General features: G+C 42.2%; 1 protein-coding gene across 10 annotated transcripts in view; it reads right to left on the bottom strand.

Annotated features, from left to right (window-relative positions):
- Positions 1 to 23,568, bottom strand: part of ZMYND11 (zinc finger MYND-type containing 11) — a 103,775-nt gene extending 80,207 nt beyond the window's left edge. For 6 of the 10 annotated variants that reach the window (XM_028751443.2, XM_028751448.2, XM_028751449.2 and 3 more), the window contains exon 1: positions 23,319 to 23,568. The gene's annotated coding sequence lies outside the window, so the exon portion shown is untranslated. The remainder of the gene's footprint in view (positions 1 to 23,318) is intronic. The other 4 variants (XM_028751446.2, XM_028751447.2, XM_028751450.2 and 1 more) reach the window with 2 other exon arrangements.
- Between the last annotated feature and the right edge of the window lie 1,041 nt (positions 23,569 to 24,609).

The following is a 24,609-nucleotide window of genomic DNA, read 5'->3' as shown; positions in this document are numbered from 1 at the left end:
ATTACCAAGCCCAGAAATTGTCAATAAAAACGGGTTCTTAAAACAAGCCTCCAAAACACTACAACATGCAGCTTTATCGTTCAGTGCTCATACACCTTAAGATGTGTATCAATGCTTGTTCCAAGGAGGAACTGGCTGTGGCTTCAGAGAATGGACAAGAATAAGGGGAGGAGGAGAGAGGGGGGAGGGAAGGGTTGCAGAGGAAGTGCTTTTGTCTGCCTTCTACAGAACATAAAAGGCTTCTTCCCTGCTTCCTTCCATAGCTATTGATTGAAGGGAGAAATGGGCCCATGTATATGTTTGAGAGGATGGTTCACATGTGTGCAGACCTGTGACTGAATGTGTCTTGGGATGCTACATATGTGTATATTTGGCTATCTCTGGGCGCAAAGGAGAGCAAATGTCTATTTATCAAAGTAGAGGGAAGAGAGGGAAGGAGTGTGTATGGGGGGAGAAGAGAGAGACAAGAACAGATATCTTGATTTTGGTACAGTCATGGTTCCAGACTGAAGCAGAAAAAATGGGGAATTGAAGTTCCCAACATGCCACGTATTACTGATGTTTCTACAGACCTACAGATCTATACGTTTTCTTAGCACCAACTGTTAAGTAGGATGTCAGAGAATTTCACCAGAAACAGAAATGAGAGCAGAAATTGCTGCAATTTGCATGTCCAGGTGAGGTCAAGAATGGAAATCGTGCAAGCAAACAGGGGCTGTACTAACTACCTTTATGTTTTTAGACTACATACATTATGCAAACAATGGCAATGTGCAATATGTACATGATTTATTTAATCACACTCAACGCACACGTCTCAAAGTGATGCACAACAAAACTAGCGAAGAAACAGTGAAAACAACGCAAAAACCAAACCAACAGATATATTTTAAATAAACACAAAAAACCAATACAAAATAGACACCCATGGCAGAAACTCATTCATCAAACTGAAAATCCGTCGGGGGGGAAATGTCTTCAGTTTGTGGAAAGTGGGGATAGAGGGTGCCTGTCATAACTTGATGGGAGCGGCCATACGGAAAGCCCCGTTTTGTGTTACTGTGGAGTGAGCTTCTGATATCTTTAGAACTTGCAGGAAAAGCTCTCCAGCAGACCGCAGTGACCTATTGGATATATAAGAGATAAAGTGTTCGAAACTCCCGTTGTTCTAGGTGTATTTTGCGACAGGGAATTTCATTAGCGTGAGCAGTTTCTGAGCTCTGGGCGCAGGACTGCGCCTAAGATTTCAGATTATACTGCAGAGTGGAAGGAAAGGAGGACCTTTTTCTGCCTCCCCACTTCTAGCTACTCTCTGAAGGCTGGAGAAGAGACCCTCTTAAGAATATTAGGGGGGTAGGCAGGGGAGGGACTAGACCATGTGAAAAATGAACATAATAATTTAGCTGCAGCTCGTTCATTTTCAGCTTTGTATTCTTGTCATTAAAAAGCGTGCCTAGACATTCAGTTGTTGTGCCCATAACCTGGGTCTAAGGTGCCATTTAGCTCCTAGTTTTCATATCTCAGTTTCTAACACTGAAGGGATAAGGCGATCTTTCAAGTTAACAGTCCTGAGCGGGAAAGGACTTCATATGTTAGCACCAACACCTTGAACTTGACCAGGTAGGAGACTGGCCCTGGCTACCAATTCCTCAAGCAAGGTGTTATATGGCTGCAGTATTTTGCCCCACACACACACACACACAACCCAGCCAAGTTAGGAACAAACTGAAAGAAACTCTGATGGGAAGGTACAGCGCAGCTTCAGGTTGTGTTGGGGGCCACACACAGAGCCCACCTGTGCTCTGTGCCCTAGCCAAGGTATGCCACAATCCCCTGATGGAGTTTGGCCACCCACGTAGAGGACTGACCAACTCAGATAGGTTATAGATCTTAAAATGGAGCTTTAACTGCTAAGAGGGATAATTACTGAACGCTGAGATTTGACTCCGCTCCTAGCTGGGACACATGCAGCAAGAAGCTCATAGTGAATACCCAGCTGCATGAAAAGCTTGCAATTTGATCCCTGTCCTACCAAGGTCTTTAGAGACAACCACCACCTACTGGCTGCAGTCCAACCATCTGCAAAAAGTTGAAAAGTTTGTCAAGTGGAGTAGTGGACAGGATATCTATATTCGGCATCAAGGAGATGCCTGCATGATACTTCTTGCCCACCACATGGGTGGTTTGTGTTGTCAGCTATCACCACTTGTTTTTAGAGGTTGGGAAGTCTGGGTCTAGGCACCTGCCTACCCACAACAGGTGTCAAAGATTAAAGCACTCATCATTTGTTCAGCAAACTCATCTTGTAGATAGTAAACAGATCACTCATATTTGGTACAGTGGTACCTTGGTTTAGGAACTTAATCCATCCCGGAAGTCCGTTCTTAAACCAAAGTGTTCATAAACCAAGGCATGCTTTCCCATAGCAGCAGGGGACTCGATTTACAAATGGAACACACTCAACAGGAAGCAAAACATGTTCTTATTCCAAGGCAAAGTTCACAAACCAAAACACCTACTTCCGGGTTTGCAGCAATCTTAATCCAAGTTGTTCATAAACTAAGCTGTTCTTAAACCAAGGTACCACTGTACTTGGCCTTCAGGTTTAGTTTGTTTCCCAAGATCATTTTTTGCACAGGACTATAGTTGCAGTTTCAGACCTTTCTTTAGTCTTATCTCTGCTTTCCCTTGACTCTTGCTGTGGTTTAAGACAACTCTGTTCCTATTTTGGTCACACCTTGACCTATATGTTTTCTTCATTCCAGTTTTATCCTGCCTTTCTTCAAAGGAATTCAGACTGGAGTACACACCTCATACAATCCACTTTTTAACCTCACAACAATCCTATGAAATAGGTTAGGCTGAAAAAGAGTGACCGGCCCAAGTTCAACCATTGAGCTTTATGGAAGAGCTGAGATTTGAACCCGAGGCTCCCTAGCCCTGGCCTTACACTCATTATTCCGTAACACTCTTCCAAGGTTATAGTAAGGTTATTCACAAACCGTTCTCCAACATTGCCTATTTTTGTTATAACAGATTTATTCATTTGCTGACACATTAAGATCTTTTAAATATGTATATATGTATATTTGTTGGCCACCTTCCAGTAGCTTTAGTACAGAAATTATTTCAGCAATTTTGCCTTACAGAGCCTTTTATTTTGGCTGCCCAAAATGTTGTATTTTCCTGCGTATTTTGAAATGCACCTCTCCAACACCACGATCCCTTCATTTTTAGCTGTTGTGAGCCACCCTGTACTCTTGAAGAAAAATGGGGAAGGAAGGCAGTTTTTAAAAATGTGTGCAGGCTTTCAACAGGAAGCCATATAAATGGAATAAACTATTCCTGCATTGGTATGTAAGCAAACACTAATGAACCACATAACTTTCAGAAAAGTTCCCAATCAAAATTTAAAGACTCCTAGTAAATTTAGAATTTGCAACTTATATACCATAACAGGAAGGACTATAATGAATCCCATGGAGTCTTGGTCACTGGATTTTACTCAATGCAGGTTTTAAGGAGGTAGGAGTAACATTTATTGCAACTGATCTAGTTTCTCACGTGTTATAAGTAAATCCAGACCCAAGTCTGGATTATCAGATCAAAGCACCCTTCTCATATGTTATCTAGGTCTAAGATGCGAGTAAGTGAACGGTAACATCTGAAACGACTGTTGAGCAATAAGACATTAGACTAATCCAGTTCAATGTCCACCCTTAAATCTTTATCAAGAAGAAGCACTGAGATCTATTCCAGGCATGCAATACAAGCCTATGCACATTTACTCAAAAGCGAAGCCACACTTTCAATGGAACTTGCTCCCTGCTATGCAAGCATAAGGTTGAAGCCTTACTTACACATCCTCCTTTAAGATATGAGCAGATAAGCGGCCCCCAAAATAAAATTATAATGGTATTAAAAACACATGAACAAAAATCACTTGCAGCTACAAATTACTAGGACAGTAGTTCAAAACAAAAACACATATTAGTTTCTCAAACTCCGCTTATCATTTGTGCTTTTTCATCTGTGAATATGGGAACAGGCACAGCATGTTGTTCCTACTATTATTCAAAAAAAGATCTCGATACAAAAAGTTCCAAAGTGGATCATACAGTGCACCAGGAGAAAGGGGCTGTTCTTTGCCAGCAGCTGATTGCCACGTACAGATCTGGGACTGCTTAAATCCCATTCACATGCATGCAACACCCATTTAATTAGGCCTTTCATCCTGTTGATGCACGTGCAAATCGTGTATCCTTGCTCATGCTCTACTGCTCTGGATCAAACCCCTATCATTAAGGAAACGTGTAACCTGGGCAAAAAGCCAAGGCACACAGACAACTGCACAGCTCACATCCAAAGAAACAGCTTTTTAAGTCGAACTTGACTCAATACAATCGGGATTTGCTTTGTAAATAGTCATTGCATTTTCAAACTTGGTGAAGCTTCTCCCGATTTACATTTGTGGATTTCTAGCTAACTGCCAAGTGGAAGGATCTTATGACGAAACCTTCCGGGCCCACAGACAGGGCTTGGGATGGCAGAGGGCATGTTTTGCAAACAGAAGTCCTAAGGTCCAAATCCTGTTGTCGCAGGAAGGAAGACTGGGAAAGACCTCTGGCTTGAGGACCTGGAGAACCAATGCTAGCCTGTTTATACAATTCTGGGTTAGATGGACCAAGTGTGTAAGGATGCAGTCCTAAGCACACTTACTCTTGGGAGGGCTGCTTTTGAGGATACATGCACAGGACTGCACTGTATCAGGTTAATAGGAAGGGTAGGCAAGGGGTGAGAAACATTGCTTGCTTCCAGATATTTATATATTTTGTTTGTAAAAAGCACCCTCTATAATTTTCTTGAAGAATAGAAGGTAATTGTTAAATACAGTACAAACATGGAATCTCCCTTGTTAACATCACAAAATCTGAGCCATGCCATCTAGTTTCTGGCTGATATTTCTATTTATTTAAGACATTTTTTTTTTTGCACCACCCCATTGCATATCAGAATTCACGGCAGTGTACAGATATGACCACCACAGCTATGAATATCAAATAAGATGCATGGCATGTGACTGATGCTGTGGGTTGTACCCTATGAAAGTTCATGGCCAGAGATCCAATATAGCTTGATCTGCATGAGAAGGAAGGCAGTAATGCAGTGGCGGAGCCCTGAAGAACCGGCAGAATGGATGATAAAATTTCAGACGGCAGGAAGGGGAAGAATAATTTTTTAATCTTTCCCCGTGGGGGAAAAAATATTCCTGAAAATCACAAAGCTAGCAGAGCCAGAAGAGAGCTGGGAAGGAAAACTATGTGTGCTCCTCCCAAAACATGAGGGAACATTAAAAAAAATATTATTCCCACTTGCAAACTGCAATGATTCCATCTATTCTACCACCTTCATTCTGTTGCATGTACAGTGGTACTTTGGGTTACATATGCTTCAGGTTACATACGCTTCAGGTTACAGACTCCGCTAACCTAGAAATAGTGCTTCAGGTTAAGAACTTTGCTTCAGGATGAGAACAGAAATCGTGCTCCGGCAGCGCGGCAGCAGCGGGAGGCCCCATTAGCTAAAGTGGTGCTTCAGGTTAAGAACAGTTTCAGGTTAAGAACGGACCTCCGGAACGAATTAAGTACTTAACCCGAGGTACCACTGTACCAGCCCTTAAGGAGCTGTAAGATTATTTGGCCCAGTTCACACAGTTTGCCAGGATACCACCCCTACACAGGATGAAGAAGTGAGTGTTAGTCACAATGCATGTTAGGTGACCAGGGCTTCTGAGGGTGGAATCTCTCTCCTCCGTGACGGTGCCAGCCCAGGAAGTTACTTGAACACAGTCATCAAGTTGATAAAAGTATATGCTTCTATCATTCTCTCCATAAGGCGGCCCTTTCCGTTTCCCCTTATCGTTTTGTCCTGTTCCAATTCATGCATCTTTAATGATTAAGAACGTGTTCTCCTTCCTTCTAATGTATTCTTCCTCCATTTTATACGCAGGTAAAGGATCCCCATACATGTTCCCCGCTTGCAATCTTCTGAAACCCTACCTCTTCTAGGCATCCTCGCCTCTTTTTATAGACAAAATTTAAAATTATTAGGGAGCTGGGATTTTTTGCCGCTTTTGTGCAGCAGCGAGCGGTACCGCGCTGCAAGCAGCCAGCATTCATATGCGTTCTGTGTAAATAAATAATTGTCGTAACATCCAGTCGAAACTGCGGGAGGAATTCAGAATGGCAGAACATAATTACCCAGCCTGGAAGCCAGCCAGATCACAGTGGTTGACATCCCTGTTCTAGTGAGATCTTTGAAAGTGCAGTGATTAGTTACAATGCTTCACATAATTAAATGAGAATATGAGTGAACGTTCAAAACGGAATTCAAAAATATCTGTCACCAATTCATTATCTACCAGAACAGCAAAATGGTGCCATTTTAGTGATTTATCTTTAATAGCACCAGCACTACAGTCCAAGAATACATGAGCTGGAGCCATCGTTTAAATACACGAGGAAGGCGGGAGACAAACACATCATAAAAAATAAAAATGACATTTTCCCCCTATAATTTGGGAGTTGCTTTAAGAAGCAGTAAATGAGCAGACCTATCACAGAATTTCATTAATTCAGCACAGGATTGGCACAGTAATTACTAGGAATAATTTTTATTGGTAAAATCTTGGAGAAAAGCTGTTTTGTTTAGTTTTTCCCCCACCGTGAGGGAGAAACAAATCACCTCATAACGTTTTTAATTTTAACAAGTTTTCATCAATACAAATTAAGCGGCACATAATAAGCCTCGGCAACATATTCAGATTGTTATTACTCAAAAAACATCAGATCCAGATATTAAATTTATTATTAAACTATGGTGGCATATCTAAAAAGGCAATTCATTAGTTAATACGAAGATATGTAATTGGGCACTGATTGCCTCTCACTATATTTAAGTCGTGGAGAGAATTTAGCAACGGAGCAGCGTCTACTGATTAAAAGCTGCGGAGGGAGGGGGAAATCATGCACGACAAGATGGCAAAAAGATTTGGGGGGGGGGGAGGGCTTAAAAACAAACCCACAGCAACAAAATGGCAGCGGAGGCTATTCCCTGCACCCACGCTGTCATGTGATGCAACTGTGCCGTGAAATGCCAATGAGAGTTGGTGCATAAAGTTGTGGCACCTAGGCTAAGGCTTGGATCCTAACTCCCCCCCCCCCATCCCATAAACTGAAGAGGAGTTGTACTCCATGCGTGCAACTCTCCTACTGCATGGAATGAAACTTACAATCTGGGTCTATTTTATATCTGCTCCAAGACTGGATTCTGTTCCTAGATTGTATAAAAGGCTCTACTCGGTTGCAAACCAATATCTTTTAATGATTATAACGTACTATGACATATTGTTACAACTAATTAGTACACATCCTTGTTCAGGAAATGTATGAAGTATGCAGTGCCAAAACCGATTTAAATCAATGGCTTACAGTACAGTTAAACGCACACCAGGTCAGGAGTGAGTCCCAATGAGTTTGGAGGGACTTTACTGCAAGGTAGGTGCGTAAAGGGATTGCAACCTTAGATCGTGTTTTTTTTCCTTGGCAATTTAAATAATGGTTTTAACTTGCCTGGATTTAAATTAATCCACTCAGTTCCCTGGACAAAATGTGGCATCTGTAATAAATACTGAGTGGTTACCCTTGCTTTGGGAGGGAAGAGTGCAAAGTACAAGTCAATGTATCGTGTATACATAAGGCCCATGGTTCAGTCCCCAGGATCTGCAGTGAAAGATTTTTAGGGCATATCCACAGCATATATTCAAAAGTGCATCCTTCAGTATACCTGAAGGAGCATCTCCACCCCCATTGTTCTGCCCGGACACTGAGGTCCAGCACCAAGGGCCTTCTGGCGGTTCCCTCACTGCAAGAAGCAAAGCTACAGGGAATCAGGCAGAGGGCCTTCTCGGTGGTGGCACCCGCCCTGTGGAATGCCCTCCCATCAGATGTCAGAGATAAACAACTACCTGACATTTAGAAGACATCTAAAGGCAGCCCTGTTTAGGGAAGTTTTAAATATGTGACATTTTAATGTATTTTTAATCTTTGTTGGAAGCCACCCAGAGTGGCTGGGGAAACCCAGCCAGATGGGCGGGGTACAAATCATCATCATCATACACACATTTAAAGCCCTCGACTTCCCCCAAAGGGACCTGTACTTCGTAGAGGGTACTGAGAAGTGTGCATTTGTAAGGGGAAAGCCACACTTCCCAGGATTCTTTGGGGCACGTAATGTGCTTCAAATGTGTGTTGAATGCGTTTTAAATGGTGTGGATCTGCCCTCCGATAGCAACAGGGCCAGGACAAATTTGCCTGAGACCCTGGAGAGCAGGTGTCAGCCAGTGTAGACATGTTTTGACTAGATGAACCAATATTTCCGTAAAAGGCAGCTTCATATAGAAGATTACTGTATGACTCGAATACTATATTATACCATTAACACAGTGCTCCTAAATATTATTCTGTAATTTGATTATTTAATTCCTATATGGCTTAATATGCTGAAAAAATATCTCTTAAGTGGTGTACAAAAAACCCGAAGCGACAACAGAACAAAATATTACAATAATAAACAGTTTTGTACAGAAATGTTACACTAATCCACAGCTACTAATATATATATATATATATAATCAATATCAATTCCTTTTCCTTCTGACACACTTCTCACCCTGGGTCCAAATGAACGCTCAGCTCTCAAAGGTCTCACAGTGAGACTCTACCCATTTGTCTGAACTCCCCTGAAATAATTGTAGGAAGCAATGTTCTGTTAAGAGACTCTCACCTCAAGCAGCACTGTAAGCATTGTTTCTGATTTTTAGTGAAAATAGCACAGATATAGGTCAAGTTTCGCCTGTTTAAATTTCTCCTATGCACTTTTCAATAATACAACAAGCCGTCTAGGGATCGCTGAATTGGTAGAGTCTCTTAATCTCAGTGTTGTAGGTTTAGGCCCCACATGGGGGGGGGGCGGGGAATCTGCATGCAGGGGGTTCAGCTAGATGACCCTCAGGGTCCCTTCCAACTCTACAATTCTATGGTTCTCTGAAAAAAGACACTAACAATGGGAAGCTTCTCTGTTTGCTATGGGCAAAACGGGGCATTAATGAAGAATTCTTTGTGATATCACTCATCGCTTAATGCAGTTCTTTGGTAATCATCTAATGTAACATCTGGGAGGATAAAGGGGCGAGCATGTTTGGTAATGTTTGTTAACATTTCCTTCTCTCCCCTTTAAGTTGCCTGGTTATGTCTCATCCAACTAATTATAAATGTAATACAGTGGTACCTCGGGTTACATACACTTCAGGTTACAGACTCTACTAACCCAGAAATAGTACCTCAGGTTAAGAACTTTGCTTCAGGTTGAGAACAGAAATCGTGCAGCAGGAGGCCCCATTAGCTAAAGTGGTGCTTCAGGTTAAAAACAGTTTCAGGTTAAGAACAGACCTCTGGAACGAATTAAGTACTTAACCTGAGGTACCACTGTATGTGAAAATTCTGTCGGTTTTTCATTATTAGATCAGGGGTCAGAAACCTTTTTCAACCGTGGGCCGGTCCACCTCAGGCCATGTGGTGGGCCGGACTATATTTTGAAGGGGGGGGAAAGAATGAATTTCTATGCCCCACAAATAACCCAGAGATACATTTTAAATAAAAGGACACATTCTACTCATGTAAAAACATGCTGATTCCCAGACTGTCCACGGGCTGCATTGACAAGGCAATTGGGCCACATCTGGCCCCTGGGCCTTAGGTTGCCTACCCCTGTATTAGATTTTCCTACCGTGGAAAACAGCCAAAACTCTTGACTACTCCTGTTTCAAGATCCACCAACTGTTATTTGCTTCTAAGCAGTTAGCAGAACACCCCTAAGAGCAACCCGTCTACATTCATAAAAGTCAACTTCAAAAGAAGAGGGGAAACCCCAAACCTTGCTCAAATCTAACAAGTACCACTGAATCTCCTTTTTCCCCAAGGTACCTGATTTGCCAGTGAAGAAATGGAACAGGGCACAGAGGATGTCCCTTTCCTCCTGTTTTCAAATAAAAAGTTGTTTCTAAGAAGCATTGTTACCATCACAAAAAGGGATCTCAACTTTGCCACTGGACTTTGTATAGTCTAGCAGCAAAGCATATCTTTCTTCTGCTGTACCGGAGCAGGATTAACTTGTGGCTGCGCAAACTTGTTTGACGAGCCTAGCAAAACCCCAAAGAGATAGAGGAGATAAGATTTAAGGCAGTTTGCGAATAGGAGACATTTTAAAGGTTTGTACTTCCTTTAACCTTAGGTACAGCTTCAATATGTTTCACTCGATTATTATAGGAATCACAATTGCCTTCTCGCTCATTTCTTTCCTCTGAGCTAATAAAGTAACTGGCACAGGTATGATCGATTCACGCTCCTTACAAATTCTGTCCCAATCCTAAATGATATACAACCAATTTTTTTAAAAAACGAACAAGAAATATCTGTATAGTAACTCCAAAGGTCCATGACTTGCTCCCCTTAAAAGTGGAACAGCAAAACACAGAGTCTGGGAAAATGTGAAACCTATTATGTGTTATGGTGATTTCGTCCTGCCTGCCTGAGCCCCTTTTCTCCCAGGCACAGGGTAACAGCTATCTGTTGTGACTGGGAACAAAGGTAATTTCCCAGAGGAATGCTTAAATATCATTGTTGAATTTGTTCTCTCCTAAAGCTTCTTGAAGAATAGCCATTTGCGTTCAAGGTCATGGTTTTTAACCCATAAAATACTCAGAACAGTTTGGGGCCTTAAAAGAATTGCCTGGAGGTTCGGGGGGGATAATTGTAGTTGACGTATCTTCTCAGGCAGAACTCGGGTGTTCAGTACTGTGTCAAGCCAAGCAAAATATGCAACTGTGGGAACTAAGACATGGCCCCAACCTTCCCAAATTTTCATTCCAAACCAAGTTGCACACAGAACAGTTTGATGCTTCTTAATACAAATCTAGGGCCTCCTTCAGAGCAACAAGGTATATGAGCAAACACAAGGCAGAGGCACAGTTGGGGGGAAATACGTACACAGCAAGTATGTTGATAAATAGTACCAGTGCATTTTGATGTTTTATACACTTCTTACTCTATAATAAAGAAACATTTTTCATAAAGTGTTTGGTCTGAAATAGGTATCTATTTTGCACCCACAGTACAAAAAACAAGAGTACTCTTGAAAAACATTGTCATGCAAGGAAAACACAGAAGCAGTTTTTCACCATGTCTCATGCTTGTTTTAGGGCGAAGGTGGGAAAACCTTTGGCCCTTCAGATGTTACTGAACTACAACTCCCAACATTCCTGGCAGCTGGGCATGTTTTCAGGGGCTGATGTGAGTTGCACTTCTGCCGCATCTGGAGGGTCAAAAGTTCCTCACCCGTTTCAGGGCATCCAGAGAACTCAACTATCTGGTGGTAACAGTGACTGAAAAATAGTCCTTGATAGCAGACTAATGGGACAACTCGAACCCCTAGCAGGCAGCAGCGGGGGCTTAATTAGCCACTGTTACATCAACAGCTGTTCCACTTGCAAAAGCCATGGTGGAAGGGTTATATAAAAAAAACCCTCTTCGCCATGCAAACTTTTGTACCCCTATCAGAAGTCAACAGATATAGGCTGGGCTGGTGTCTACCCGTCTCATTTAGACCCCCTCCAGCATGGTGGATCAGAGGTTTGGATTGCTGGGTGAGACACAGGACTGGAATGTTTTAAAAGGATACACACACACACACACACACACACACACACACAATATTCGTCCCCACCACTACCACCCAACATGGACTGTTTACGGGCTCTAAATAGTTCCCAGCAGCAGTGGTACTTTCCCCTTGGCTTGTCCTCCTCTTCAACTCCCTATCTCTACAACGCATTGCTTCCTCTGGTTCCTGTTTTACAGATCATTCCCTACTTTGCTCAACTTCCTTTAGCCACTGTCTCTTGGCCAGCTCTTCTAGGATTTCTCTTCCCTTAGCAAAGAGCACTGCGAGTTTCTTCAGAACGAATTCTCTTATTAGCCCTTTCCGGCAGCACTTCTCTTTTTCTCAAATCCAATTCCCCCAGCTCTAGCCGTAGGGTCCTCTTTCTCAGTCCACTGCCTATTCTGCCTTCAGCGTCCTTGTCCCTGGTCTCCCTGATCATTATATTCCTGGAGCCTTTGCCCAATCCTCCTTGTGTGACATTTGAATCCCAGCCATACGGACAACTTTCCCTTCTCTCACAGAAGCTGGACTGCAAGCTATTTATTCGATGTCACTGAACCAATTCAGCCAATCATGCTTCATTACCACAAGTGCAGTACAGTATAATAAAAACGTATAATAGGTACATTTGTTAGGTTATTCTTTCACAAGGTTTCAAGGCAGGTTACCAACTACCAATTCAGTGTTGCTCAGGGTTCCTAAGCGACTTCACATCTCTTTCACAGGAGTGAGATTTGGTATGGTTGTCAACAAATTAAAGAACGTTTAGGTGATTAATTATCTGCCTTTTAACCAATTAATCCATTGTGTTTATATTCATTTGTGCTGCATGAAACTTCTACTAGTGTTTTTTTGAGTTAATGAGAAAAGTATAGCGTAACTTTATAAACAAAGGTAGTACTTATGGTTAGGAGGAAAAAATATCTTAAGTATTTTCTTTTTCATTTTATTTCGCAGTAACATACAATAACCCCAAGAGATACAAAAGAAGTATACCATTCATTTACCACCCCACAGATTAAAATTTCTCTCCAACCAATTAATCAACTAAAGCTTTAGTTGATTCAGATTAGTCTACAGATTAAACAGATTAAAGCCCTACTACTCTGTGTTCTGAGCTATAATACTACAGCTCCACAAAGATTGATTGGCAGCAGATAAAGGACAAAATGTACAACTTCACAGAATGTACAATGAGTTTAGAAACCAGTGCCACAAGATGCAATGCTGAACACTGGCTTGGATGGCATGATGACAGGGCGCTTAGACAAATTTGCGGCCAATCAGCCACAACAGCAAAATACAACCACCAGGTTTGGAGCTTGTGTGTGTGTCTAGCTATCAGTTCCTGCTGTGGGTAATCAGGAAGGGAAGGCGGTTGCCTCCACGCACTGCTTGTGGTCTCCTTGAAAGCATCTGGCTGGCCACTGCAGGATGCAATGCTAGACCAGATGGACCTTTGATCTGATCCAGCAACTAGGTCCTTATGTACTTATTCAGAGGTATTCATTACTCCCAATAGTCTCGGCAGTTCTGCTGCTCAACAATCGAATATATCCAGCGCTCTTGGGGCTACCTTTTTGTAATTCAAATGTTTCCTTGTGCCTGGATCCGCAAGATTTTGTTATTTCAAATTTGTGTGTTCTAATCTCATATCACACTAGTCTTGTTAGCCGCCCTGAGCCCGGCTTCGGCTGGGGAGGGCGGGATATAAATAAATTTTATTTTTATTTATTATTATTATTATTATTATTATTATTATTATTATTATTATTATTATCTGTGTGCTCCTCTCCTTTCTGTTCTTTGTCTCTCTCAGTTTTGCTTCCCCTCTCACACTTCTTCTATGCATCTACTCTTCCTTTAGACAGCTGCATCTTGTCAACTTTCAAGTCCCAGCTCTCATTTCCTATGTCTCCACCCTCATCAGCTACTGCCTTCTCAAATGCGTGCATTCTGCTTTTCCAGGTCTTTGCTTTTTCTACCCCTTCTCCCACAGACCCTTCTGCCTGCCCACCTCTTCCCAGGGATGAAAACAGCATGGCCAACATCTACCAAGGCACCATCTCTCTCCCTGTCTCAAAGAACCAGTACTTCGCCAGTCAAAGCGGGGCAGGTGAATGAAGGAGGACACTGGATGACTTACCCCCTAAATGATTTTCAAGGCTACACCAACGCTGTTGACATGGCAGAAATACATGGTTACATTTGTCAGTCCTTCCTCCTTGCAAACTCAAATTGTGTTTTCCTAGGACTGGTCAAGCCACTGCTTGTTTCCAGCTTAGCTCCACCTACCACACCGCCTTATCTCCCAAGTGCTTACACATGTAAACCACTGTGACTGGAACCATTTTGAAATCTGATGTATCAATTACATACTGAACTGAAAATTAAACTCATCTCAACAGAGGCCACCGCAGCTACCACCTGGACCTATTCAGTGCTCACTGCAGAACATGCCAATTTTTAAAGCTGTCAGTTATATCAATTAAGCAGCTCTCTGCTGAAAGGCAAGTGTAAAGGTCAAAGTGGCTGATGGAAACAAGGAGGAAACAAAACCTTCTGCACTGTCAGAGAGGGCACAGTGTTGGCCTTGCAGTTGCTTCTGTCTCATTCTGCTTCTAAGATGCTTGGGGCCAATAGACTTGCCTACTGGACAACTTTATACATACATTTGGGCATGCTGTTGCATTCATTGTCATTGAACACATGATGCTTAACTGTAGGAAAAACTCACAACGGTTTTTTTTGCCTTAACCAATGGTCAGTTTTGTTTTTAACTATTTATTTTGTGCTTTCATCCTGTATTTTTATCTAGTGAACCGCTCTGAGATCTTCAGACAAAAGGTGGTAGGTATACTGTATAAATCTAATAAATAAGTGAGTGAGAAAACATACAACTCCATGTCTCTTTCCTTTCTCCTCTGCTGAATGGAAAGAAGCAAAGGTGTAGTACAGCAAGCAAGGATTTTTTCAAGAGACAGGGACACACACATTCACATAAAGAACGCTTGGAGACACAAAACAAAACAAAGTTCTCAAACCTATGGGGAAGATAAATTTTGGAACAGAACTGGAGTTCATGGAACTTGTTGCAATCCAGCACCTCTCATCAAGATGGTAGCTGACATGAAACTCAAGATTCCCACCACCAATATATCTGTCACTGGAACACTGTAGTAGGAAGTTAGGGGACTGATATTCCTTGCTCATCCTTAGTTCCAAGGAATGGTCCAAAAGCAGATGAGGCATCAAAGGAGCAGAAGCTCTGCAGGCCTTGGTCTGGCCATGGGAGCCCTATGAGTTCCATGATGGTATAAAGTGATGTATAAATGTAATAAATAAATATTAACAATGTCCTGGAAAAGAGGGAATGAACTGACCTCAATATAGTTCCCTACTTAGTACCATCATCAAGCAACTGTGCATTTAGCCCCATATTGTCGCTTATGGGTGGTATCCCTGAGCTGAAGAATTTCCCAGGACTACTTGTCAAATAACTTGTGTAGCACCATAGATGATAGATAGATAGATAGATAGATAGATAGATAGATAGATAGATAGATGATAGATAGATAGATAGATGATAGATAGATGATAGATAGATGATAGATAGATAGATAGATAGATAGATAGATAGATAGATAGATAGATAGATAGATAGATGATGATAGATGATAGATAGATAGATAGATAGATAGATAGATAGATAGATAGATAGAGATAGATAGATAGATAGATAGATAGATAGATAGATAGTAGTGGTGGTATTATTGCACATTGTAAAGGCAGTACTTTGAAAATAAAATGGATTTTTACAATCTCAGAGGAATTTGTTCTTCTTAATTTCACGTGAAATTATGCACATCCTAAATAGGCAAGAGCAAGGCTGAGCTGGGAGGTAATACTTGCATGGATAAACGAAGAAGGAATAAGACACACGCGAGATGAGTGCATATTAAGGATTTTTGTTTGGTGGGGTGTTTATTCAGTGACACTTTTAATACATTTTCTGAATTTGAGGGAGCAGAATGTCATGACACAGACTTTCCCCCAGCGAGATAGATGGATATAGAGATATATAGATATATATATTTAATGTAGATTTTACAATACAATTCTATGTGATCTATAGAACAGAAAGCTTACACCCTTTGAAAAGTATCTACTTATCCAGAACCTTACAGAAATACATTAAGTACAAGTGCTATTATACCATGGCATCAGCATACATGTCACCTTCCCAGTTTCCCTCCCACAGTTCTGTGGCTCTTTTTTGGGGGGGAAGTGTTTACTCTCAGAGTTCTGGCTTCCTTCTCATGTACTTTTACACGGATAAACAGTTTGCAGAATTCCACCGTTTATTTTACTTATTTCATTTCTATCCCACTGACTTCCAAAGAACTCAAGGTGGTGTACACAAAGTTTCTCTGCAGTCTCCCATCTGTGCACTGACTTACACTTGCTTAGCTTCAAGCATGGAACCTGTATCACTAAATAAAATTAATAATAATATGCAACTATGCTAATTATTAAAGAATGAAAATAGCAGCTGTTCCAAGCATTCATAAAGTTATAGAAATGTGAAGGCACCAACATGAACAATGGATAAGGGTTTATGGAGCATTAAGCCACGGTACAAATTACATTTGTGGTACAAACAACTATGATTATTTCCAATCAAGTGTCATGGTTGTTCTATAGTGTTCATGTTTAATTTGTGGTAAGTTTAAGCCACTTGTTGATGGGTTTGGTTGTGGGGGGGGGGGTGGTTTTTGTTTTTTTGAAATTAAAATAGCCATTAATTGGAGGGATGCCACATATTTTGTAACAAGCCACCATGGCAGTAGGCAATTAGCTTCCAATATAATAAAGACACACTGAATAATTACTTACAAATAAACCCTAAGAAATCCAACACATACCAATAAGGATAAGAGATAAGTGTTTATTCATAGCCCAACCAAAATTATAATAAAGTAACAGATCAACAGGAAACAGAATGTTCTGCAGCGTTCTCACTTTGCAAACCGTAAGGTCCCCCATAAACATTTCCAGGCAAGTTAACAAATATTTATTTAGCTCTCAATACATGCCTAAAATGGAAGCCCATGAAACTGACAATTCTGACTGTATGTTAAACTCATATAAAAGAGACAGAATTTTTTTTGCATTCTCTTAAAACACCAGTATGTGCTCCAAATGGCTGATGAGAGAAGCCTGGGCTTTTGTGATTAATGAAAAATGAACTAACTACTAGTTGACTTTCGTTACCCTCAGACCTACTCGTCTCAATTTTTCTGAAAAGCAAATCGAACAATGCTTAAAATTAAACAAAGGAAGATTTCTTAGAAGTGAAAAGATCTCCCTTTCTTCTGTCTTGCTATCTGACCTGCAGGGTGATTAACCTAGAAGGTCAAAATGCAAAGTAAAATTGCCCTACACCATAGCACATCAATATCTGATATACTGGCAGTTTCTATATTTTAATGCCATTTAATCAATTAGCGTTTCTTAAGCGAGTGCCATTTCTACTTCTGCAAAACAACTGATTTATGGAAGACCCATAATCAAGCAATTCTGTTGTTCTTCAACAAGAAAGCTTTTCCAAGGCCCTAGTGCCGGAAAGGGCGTGCTGCTTTGTTTTGCTAACAAAACTGCGCCAGAAAAATACAATGAAATACTGCATTACTGATTTCTTCATAAGCACCTTACGCATAACCATTTACACATAGCCTGGCCCAATTTCATTCCGCTCCAACATTTACTCATTTCCATACTTTCGGTTATCATCCCATTTGCGAACATTAATCTGGTTTAATCTATTCTAGTGCACTCCTTACACTAATATAAAATTGGCTTGTGCTCAGAATTCTTTTGAGAGTTCTGATTTAATCTTCTGCTGTAAAGCTGCCCCCAAATAACCCCACACCTAGCACACTGACACAGCTATTATATATGTTACGGCTGAATAAAGGACCGCCTAACATTTGGAACTAAGAATTCAAAATGCTTATATCCCAAGCGCAGCATAAATATAGCCCCACTTTAGCTTTGAGAAAGGCTGAAGGGTGAACAAGGAGACTTCTAACAAAATCCTTGCAAAGATGTAACTGCTCATAGACGTTACTCTCAGTGTTAGACAATATAGAAATAAGGGTTGTATTCCTAGACACAGCAGCAGGTCTCCAAGGTCGTTTTTAAATGGAAATGCCAGAAATTTCACCTGGAACCTTCTGCGTAAATAACATCTGGGCCGAGGGAACTTCCACCTCTCCAACTGTCTTAGTGGTATCTCTCCTATTTCCCAGGCTGAACAAGACAGACTTACAAGGTTTCCATTCTAATGCTCCTGCCCTCCCAAATTTCTGTTGCGTTCTGAAAAATGACGTTGACTCTCCTTCAGAATAATCTTGTCTCTACTTCATTTTATTTGTTTATTTAGGACTATTTATGCCCCTCCTACCAACCAAAGTCCTCAAGGCAGCTCACAGTATATTTAAAACACAATAAACAGACAGTGATGCAACACTTTCTTCCTGATTACGGAATCCTACCACTCAGAGGTTGTTGTTTTTTAATGTTCTATAGAACACTTGCATTATGCCACGTTGTAAAAAATGTTATCTAAAAGCAGGTTGTTGTGAGTTGCCGTGGGGCGCTGTTAAAAAACCGAATCCCACTCCAGATTCCTGCTCCAACCACAAAGGTCAACAGGTGGTCCTCTCTGTCATCTCTCAGTCTAACCAGGATTATTGTGATATTAAATGAGGTTAAGGATAGTAAAGGATTTTGCACATGGAAAAGTGTAATATAAAATTCGCAGCTCAGTGTTCTACCAGGGCTTGTGCTGTCCAAGTTATTTTAGAAACAGACCAAACTCTAAAACCACAGCTGTCATATCTTCTGCCATTTATGTGACATTCCTCATAAAGAAAGAGAAAGTAATCTGCTTCTGAAGAGTACTGTGCAACCAGACAGAGAGATCAAGGCCTGTAGTGCCTGCTTATCATGGTTTATATGTACCGTATTCCAAAAATGAAGGGGAAATGTGTGTGCGTCCTATGGGGCGAATGCAGGCTTTCGCTGAAGGCTGGAGAGAGGGGTCAGTGCGCACCGACCCCTCTCACTCTCCAGGCTTCAGGAGAGCCGCAGCGCCAGCCCCACAAGGTCGGGGGACAGCGGGGAGGCGGAACACCGCCATCCCGCTGTCTCCCGATGTGGCTTGGAGGCTGACGGCGGGGAGACGCGTGCTTCTCCCCGCTGCCGGCCCCGCAAGCTCCGGGGACAGCTGGGAGGCGCAGCGCGTCTTCCCGTTGTCCCCGGACCTGGTCTGCAGGCGGGCGGCGGGGAGAAGAGCGCTTCTCCCCGCTGCCGGCCCCACAAGCGCCTGGGGGGGGGATAAATTTTTTTCCCTTTATTTCCCCCCAAAAAACTTGGTGCGTCCTATGGGCCGGTGCGTCCTATGGGGCGAAAAATACGGTACATCATTTGAAATGGCAATATAAAAGGAAATCCCTAAAATCCCCTACCTAGATAAAATTTGAGTGCTCCATAGAAATTAGGAATTACAGAATTATTAGGCTTAACATCCCCAAGCTAGGTATAAACAACAACAAACTCTTCAGAGAGCACAATTTGGAGGCGGGGCTGATTAACACTAATACAAACAGCATACAAGTTAGCAATAAGATACCCCTTAAAAATATTTACATCTTTCCAATAAGGGTTATGGGTGATCTACATTTTCTGTATTAGTGAATGGGAGGAAGTGTGGTGAATAACCGTATTTTTCCATGTATAAGATGCCCCCATGTATAAGATGCCCCCTATTTTGGGGGACTCCAAATTAAGAAAACACCCCTCAGCACCACCCGTGTATAAGACGAGCCCCAATTTTAAACCTAATTTTTTGGTTAAAACAACAACAACCCTAGCCTTATACACGGAAAAATACGGTAATTATACCGGATTAAGTATCACAAAATACAAATATGTTATCCTGCTGGTGGTGGAGTCATGAAGTCAGGATCTGGCTGAAATTGCTAAATTCTCTCAATGCTGTCAGATGCCCTGCAATATGAGATGCATCCTAAAGTAAGGGGTGTCACATATATGTTCTTTATGTTCATGCTTCATGGGACCCCAGCATATAAAGACACCACAGAATATAATTAAACTCCATAGCTGTGGAGTGCTTCATATTTCATATATCATATTTTGATATGATAATACAACATAACCTGCTGTATTTCTGTGCTGCAAATTCCACCCTACTCATTACTTGTTTATGGAACAGTTTAAAATAATAAATATTATGGGAATTTAAATGCTGGTATTTGAGCAATGAGCGAAACAAAAATAATTAGGTTTTCATGGAAGAGAAGCAATCTCCTGATCCAGATTCTTATACTGCTGTGGCAGCAGAATATGCATGATTCATTATTTTGGAAATACAACTAGAATGGGTGGGTGGGATCTATATTTAATGTATTGAAATCTTTTAAAAATATGTTTTCAATGCTTAAAGATGCAGCAGGACAAATTTCCTCAATGTTTTGTTTTATTATGATTCATAACTGACAAATTTAAGTTTTTCAGGGGGGGTTACACAGAGTGGCTTTTTTTACAATGTGGCATTTCATTGGTGGAATATAGGATTTGGGATTAAAACATCTAACAGATTTATTTCAGTATGGTTTTCGGGGTGTTTTTACCTTTCTACTCAAGCTACACTATGAAGGAGATGTTATAGTAGGAAATGCCTCATCAGAGGACACATAATTAGTTGTAGGACAGGGCTAGAGAAAAGAATGTCTCTGGAGGGAAATGTGTGATGGCTTCACAAACCCACAGAGAAAACAAAACAAGACACCAGAGCTCTCGAAGGCACATTTTGAAGCAGTGCTGTTGAAACTAAACAGGCCCAGATTTGATCAACTACCTGGAAACTCCATGTATGCCGCCTTTGGCTACACAAAGCAAAGATGGAATAAAAAAGTAATAAATATATTTACCATCTCATTAAACATTTAGACGTATTAGGCCATTATTCACTTTAGAGGAGCACTGAGAGAGCATAACATGATACAACAGCATGCCAGCATAACTACTCCACTGTTAGAATGGGGTGGGGATCCTTTTTCAACTCAAAATCCGCATTCCCTTCTAGGTAACCTTCTGGGGGCCACAAGCAAAAGCTGGCTGGGGCCACTGACCATTCAATGTTGCCTTGTACAGTATGCTTCTTTCTACAAATGTTCCCACACATCCCTCTTTATCCTCCAACTGGGCAAGCATTATTAAAGTTCAAGGACACATTCTAGGCAGGCAGAGCAAGGTTGCTGAGAGGTGTGGCCTAGGGATAGTCCTGAGGGCCTGACAGAGAGACCTGGAGGGCCACATTTTGCCCCAAAGTCTAAAATTCCCCCTTTCTGTGTTGATGGCACAACCTTATCCTTGCAACACATCGGGGAAGCCTTTGCATGCTTACGTTTTGTGCAACAGGGACAAACCCCAGCCACCAAGTTACGCAAACCAGAAGCCTTGAAGAAAGAAGACCTACACTACATTAATTTGGAATAAAAAGCAGTGAAGAACTCCAGTAGACCAGAAACAATCCTTCATCCATTAAAAGGGATGTACACCATGTTAACATGAAGCAACCAGTTAAACAACTCAGTTCATGAATCCATCAAAACTTGATTGAAAGGGTGAGGGAAATCCCCATTTGAGCTTCAAACACTCCTTTAGAACCCTTGCAGCGAGGACACCAGTAGCCTTAAGAAGTCATAACTTATGAACATTATGTTCTCCTGAATATGTACCCATTAACCAGGGCTTTTTTTCCAGCCAGAACTCGCCAGAACTCAGTTCTGGCAACACTGCCATTCTAGAGAACAAGGGAGGTGTTCATGGCGAGTTCCAGCACCTTGTTTTCTAGAAAAATAGCACTGCCATTAACTTTTATGTTATTGTGGTTTTTTTTAATAATAGAAAAAAACCTTTTGGGGAGGGAAGTCAAGTAATAACCTGTGCATTTATCTCCCTCTCTTTTTGGCAAACACCCACATCCTGTAGGCCTGAGAATGCAGGGCATTCCTGCATCAACCTTTCCTGTACGGGGAGAGTCAGTTTCACCCAAAATAACCCTCATGCACGGCCTTACCCCACAGGGGGGAGGTCTTTTTTTGGGGAGGGGGCCGGCTATTCTTAAGCCTTGTCCACCCCCAATAACAATGAGCATAACCTTCCCACCCTTTTCCTGTTTGAAGGATAAAACCTGCCCTATTATTCCTCACCAAGGAGGGCCAGGCAAAGAGACCCAACCCACCGTCTCCCCTCACCTTTCTTTTTTGGGGAGGGGGGAAGTGGGCGTGGGTAGGCGCCTCCCCGCTTCCCCCGATGTTGTGGGGCAGGAGGGCGTCTCCTCCCACCTTGACTTTCCCTATGGGGAGCTTCCCCTTCTTCCCACCCCACCCAGCCCCTACCATTAACTCGGTCCAAACCTGCCTCCAAAAGCAGCCACAGCCAGACGAGATGGGAGAGGAGGGAGGGACGCGCGGGGAAGCAAACAGGCGTCTTCCGTCTGGGAGGCCCAACCGCGCGGGGAAGGGGAGAAAGGTTGCGGCCGGGGAGGGCTGCGCCTTGCCCGGCGTGCCCAGCCACTCGAGGCCCCGGCTCCACGGTTCTGGGCAGGCCGCAACCGGAAAGTAATTCCCACCACCCTCGCCGCCGCCGCTCCCCGCTTGTCTAACACGCGCGCACACCTTTTTTCCTCTCCCAGACTCTCCGCCTCTGCCCCGCGAAGCCCCTTCCCCACCTTACCCGCAGGTACAGCAGATGCAACTTTTAATACCGGCTAGAAAACCCCCATAAAATCGTTAAGACCCCAACAGGGTGTGTTGCGGTGGGGGGGTATAGAGAATTGTTATGGATGATAAAATCAGCGACCAATGCATTCCCGACCCGTATTTTGCACGACAAAAAAACCCAAACACGATTCAGGGAAGAAGACGAAAAATACCAAACCAGTGGGCGCCACCGATTATTATTATTTGCAGCCGCGATCTCCACGCACACGCATTTGAGACCTTATATGTGCTGCATGTATCTCATCTGTGCATTGCACACACATATACCTACAGAAAGGGGCATGTTACGCAGGCTCAACCTCCCCCCATTACAAAAAAAATAAAAGCAAAACCCTTTCCTCTTGTGGGCTCGGGTGTGTACATGATTTTGTAGAGGTTTCTTTCTCTCTCGTTCTCTCTCTCTCTCTTTTTTTTTTAAGGCGCCATGTTTATAATCCTCCATCATATATTTAAAAAGAAAAAAGAAGACGCCGGAGACGCCGCCTTCCCCTCGCCTCCCTAACCCAGCCACCCACCCTAATCTCTCCCAGAAAGGCGCACATCCTAATCTCTCCCACAGGGCTGTAAATTTCAAAGTCGTGCCTCTCTTTCTCTCTCTCTCCCCCCACAATCGCCCCCCTTTGCTCTCCTCCTCCTCCTCCCCAGACCGAAGAGCGTCTCTCTCACCTTGTGCTCTGGGCTGCTGCTCTTTCTGTGGCTGCGAAAGGAGAGCGAAGGAGAAGAAGAGGAGAAGTTAACCCAGGCGAAACTTTTCAATCCTCTCTTCCCCCAAGGCTGCTGCCTCCTTCCTCCTCTCCTCCTCCTCCTACATATTTCTTCCCCCCATCGGAGTTTTATTGTGTCTGAATTTTTCTCTCTCTCTTCTCTCCCTGTCTGTCCACACTTCCAGCTTTCTGGGGGTAAACAGGGTTTAAAAGAACGAAGGCGCGGATCTTTGGGAGAAGGAGAACTCTAGCGGCGTCGGGTGGAGTTGCCGTTGGCTTCTTTTTCTTTCCGCCCCTCGCTTTATTATGCCGGGTTAAAGGGAGAGAGAGCTATTCAAGAGCACTGGTTCTCCCAACTATTGAAAAGAAAAAAGAAAAAAAGCCATGATAACATACATATGTGCTCTCATCTCACAAAATTACAAGGTTGCCACGGCGTGCGTAATTTTTTGCGCATAGTCCACTCTCTTCTTTTTTGGAGTTCTTTGTGCATCATAAATTAAAAGAGGTGTTTTTGGGTGGGTGGGAGGGAGAGGAGAAGGGAAAATGAATAAATGCAGCCTTTCCAGAAATACATTTGAGATCAAGGGGTTTCTGCAGGCATCAAATGTCAGTGTGTGTGTAATAAAATATATATATAACGAACGTGGGTTATTTTATTGGTGGGTTCAGCATGTTTTGCTTCCCATCCCTACAAGTGACAGTGACGAAATGCTAAAATAACCATCAGGCATTAGTAGCCTCTTGTCTAGGTCTGTAAACTTAATTAATGATGATGATTTAACATTATGTAATTCATCTGATCATGATTATGCTTTAATCAGAGTAATTCCCTTAATAATCCAGTGCATTTTGAGCCACAAACATGGCAGGATAATCTGCAAGGTGCTTGGTTGTAAGGTGGCAAATGTTATCTACCAATCAATTCACTTGAGGATGTTTTCGCACATTAACTAAAAATGAATGCCAAGCCTTTCTTGTGAATGGTGTTAATGAAGGGCTAGTAGTAACTGAAACGTATTATAGCCGGTCTAAAAATCAAATTCTAATTATACGTGTGAGAAATGCAGACAACTATTGCTTTTATGGGCGGAGGTTTTTGTTTTTGTTTGTAACTAAGTTACGTATTTTTGTGTAAACTAAACTGCCCTATGATCCTCAGATGAAGGGCAGTATAGAAATTTAATTAATAATAAGAATTACAAAAACTATAGGAATTGGGTTGCTGTATGTCAGTGGTTCCCAAACATTTT

Source organism: Podarcis muralis, chromosome 12, assembly GCF_964188315.1.
Source record: "Podarcis muralis chromosome 12, rPodMur119.hap1.1, whole genome shotgun sequence".
NCBI lineage: Eukaryota > Metazoa > Chordata > Lepidosauria > Squamata > Lacertidae > Podarcis > Podarcis muralis.
This window is presented reverse-complemented; position numbering and strand designations above follow the sequence as displayed.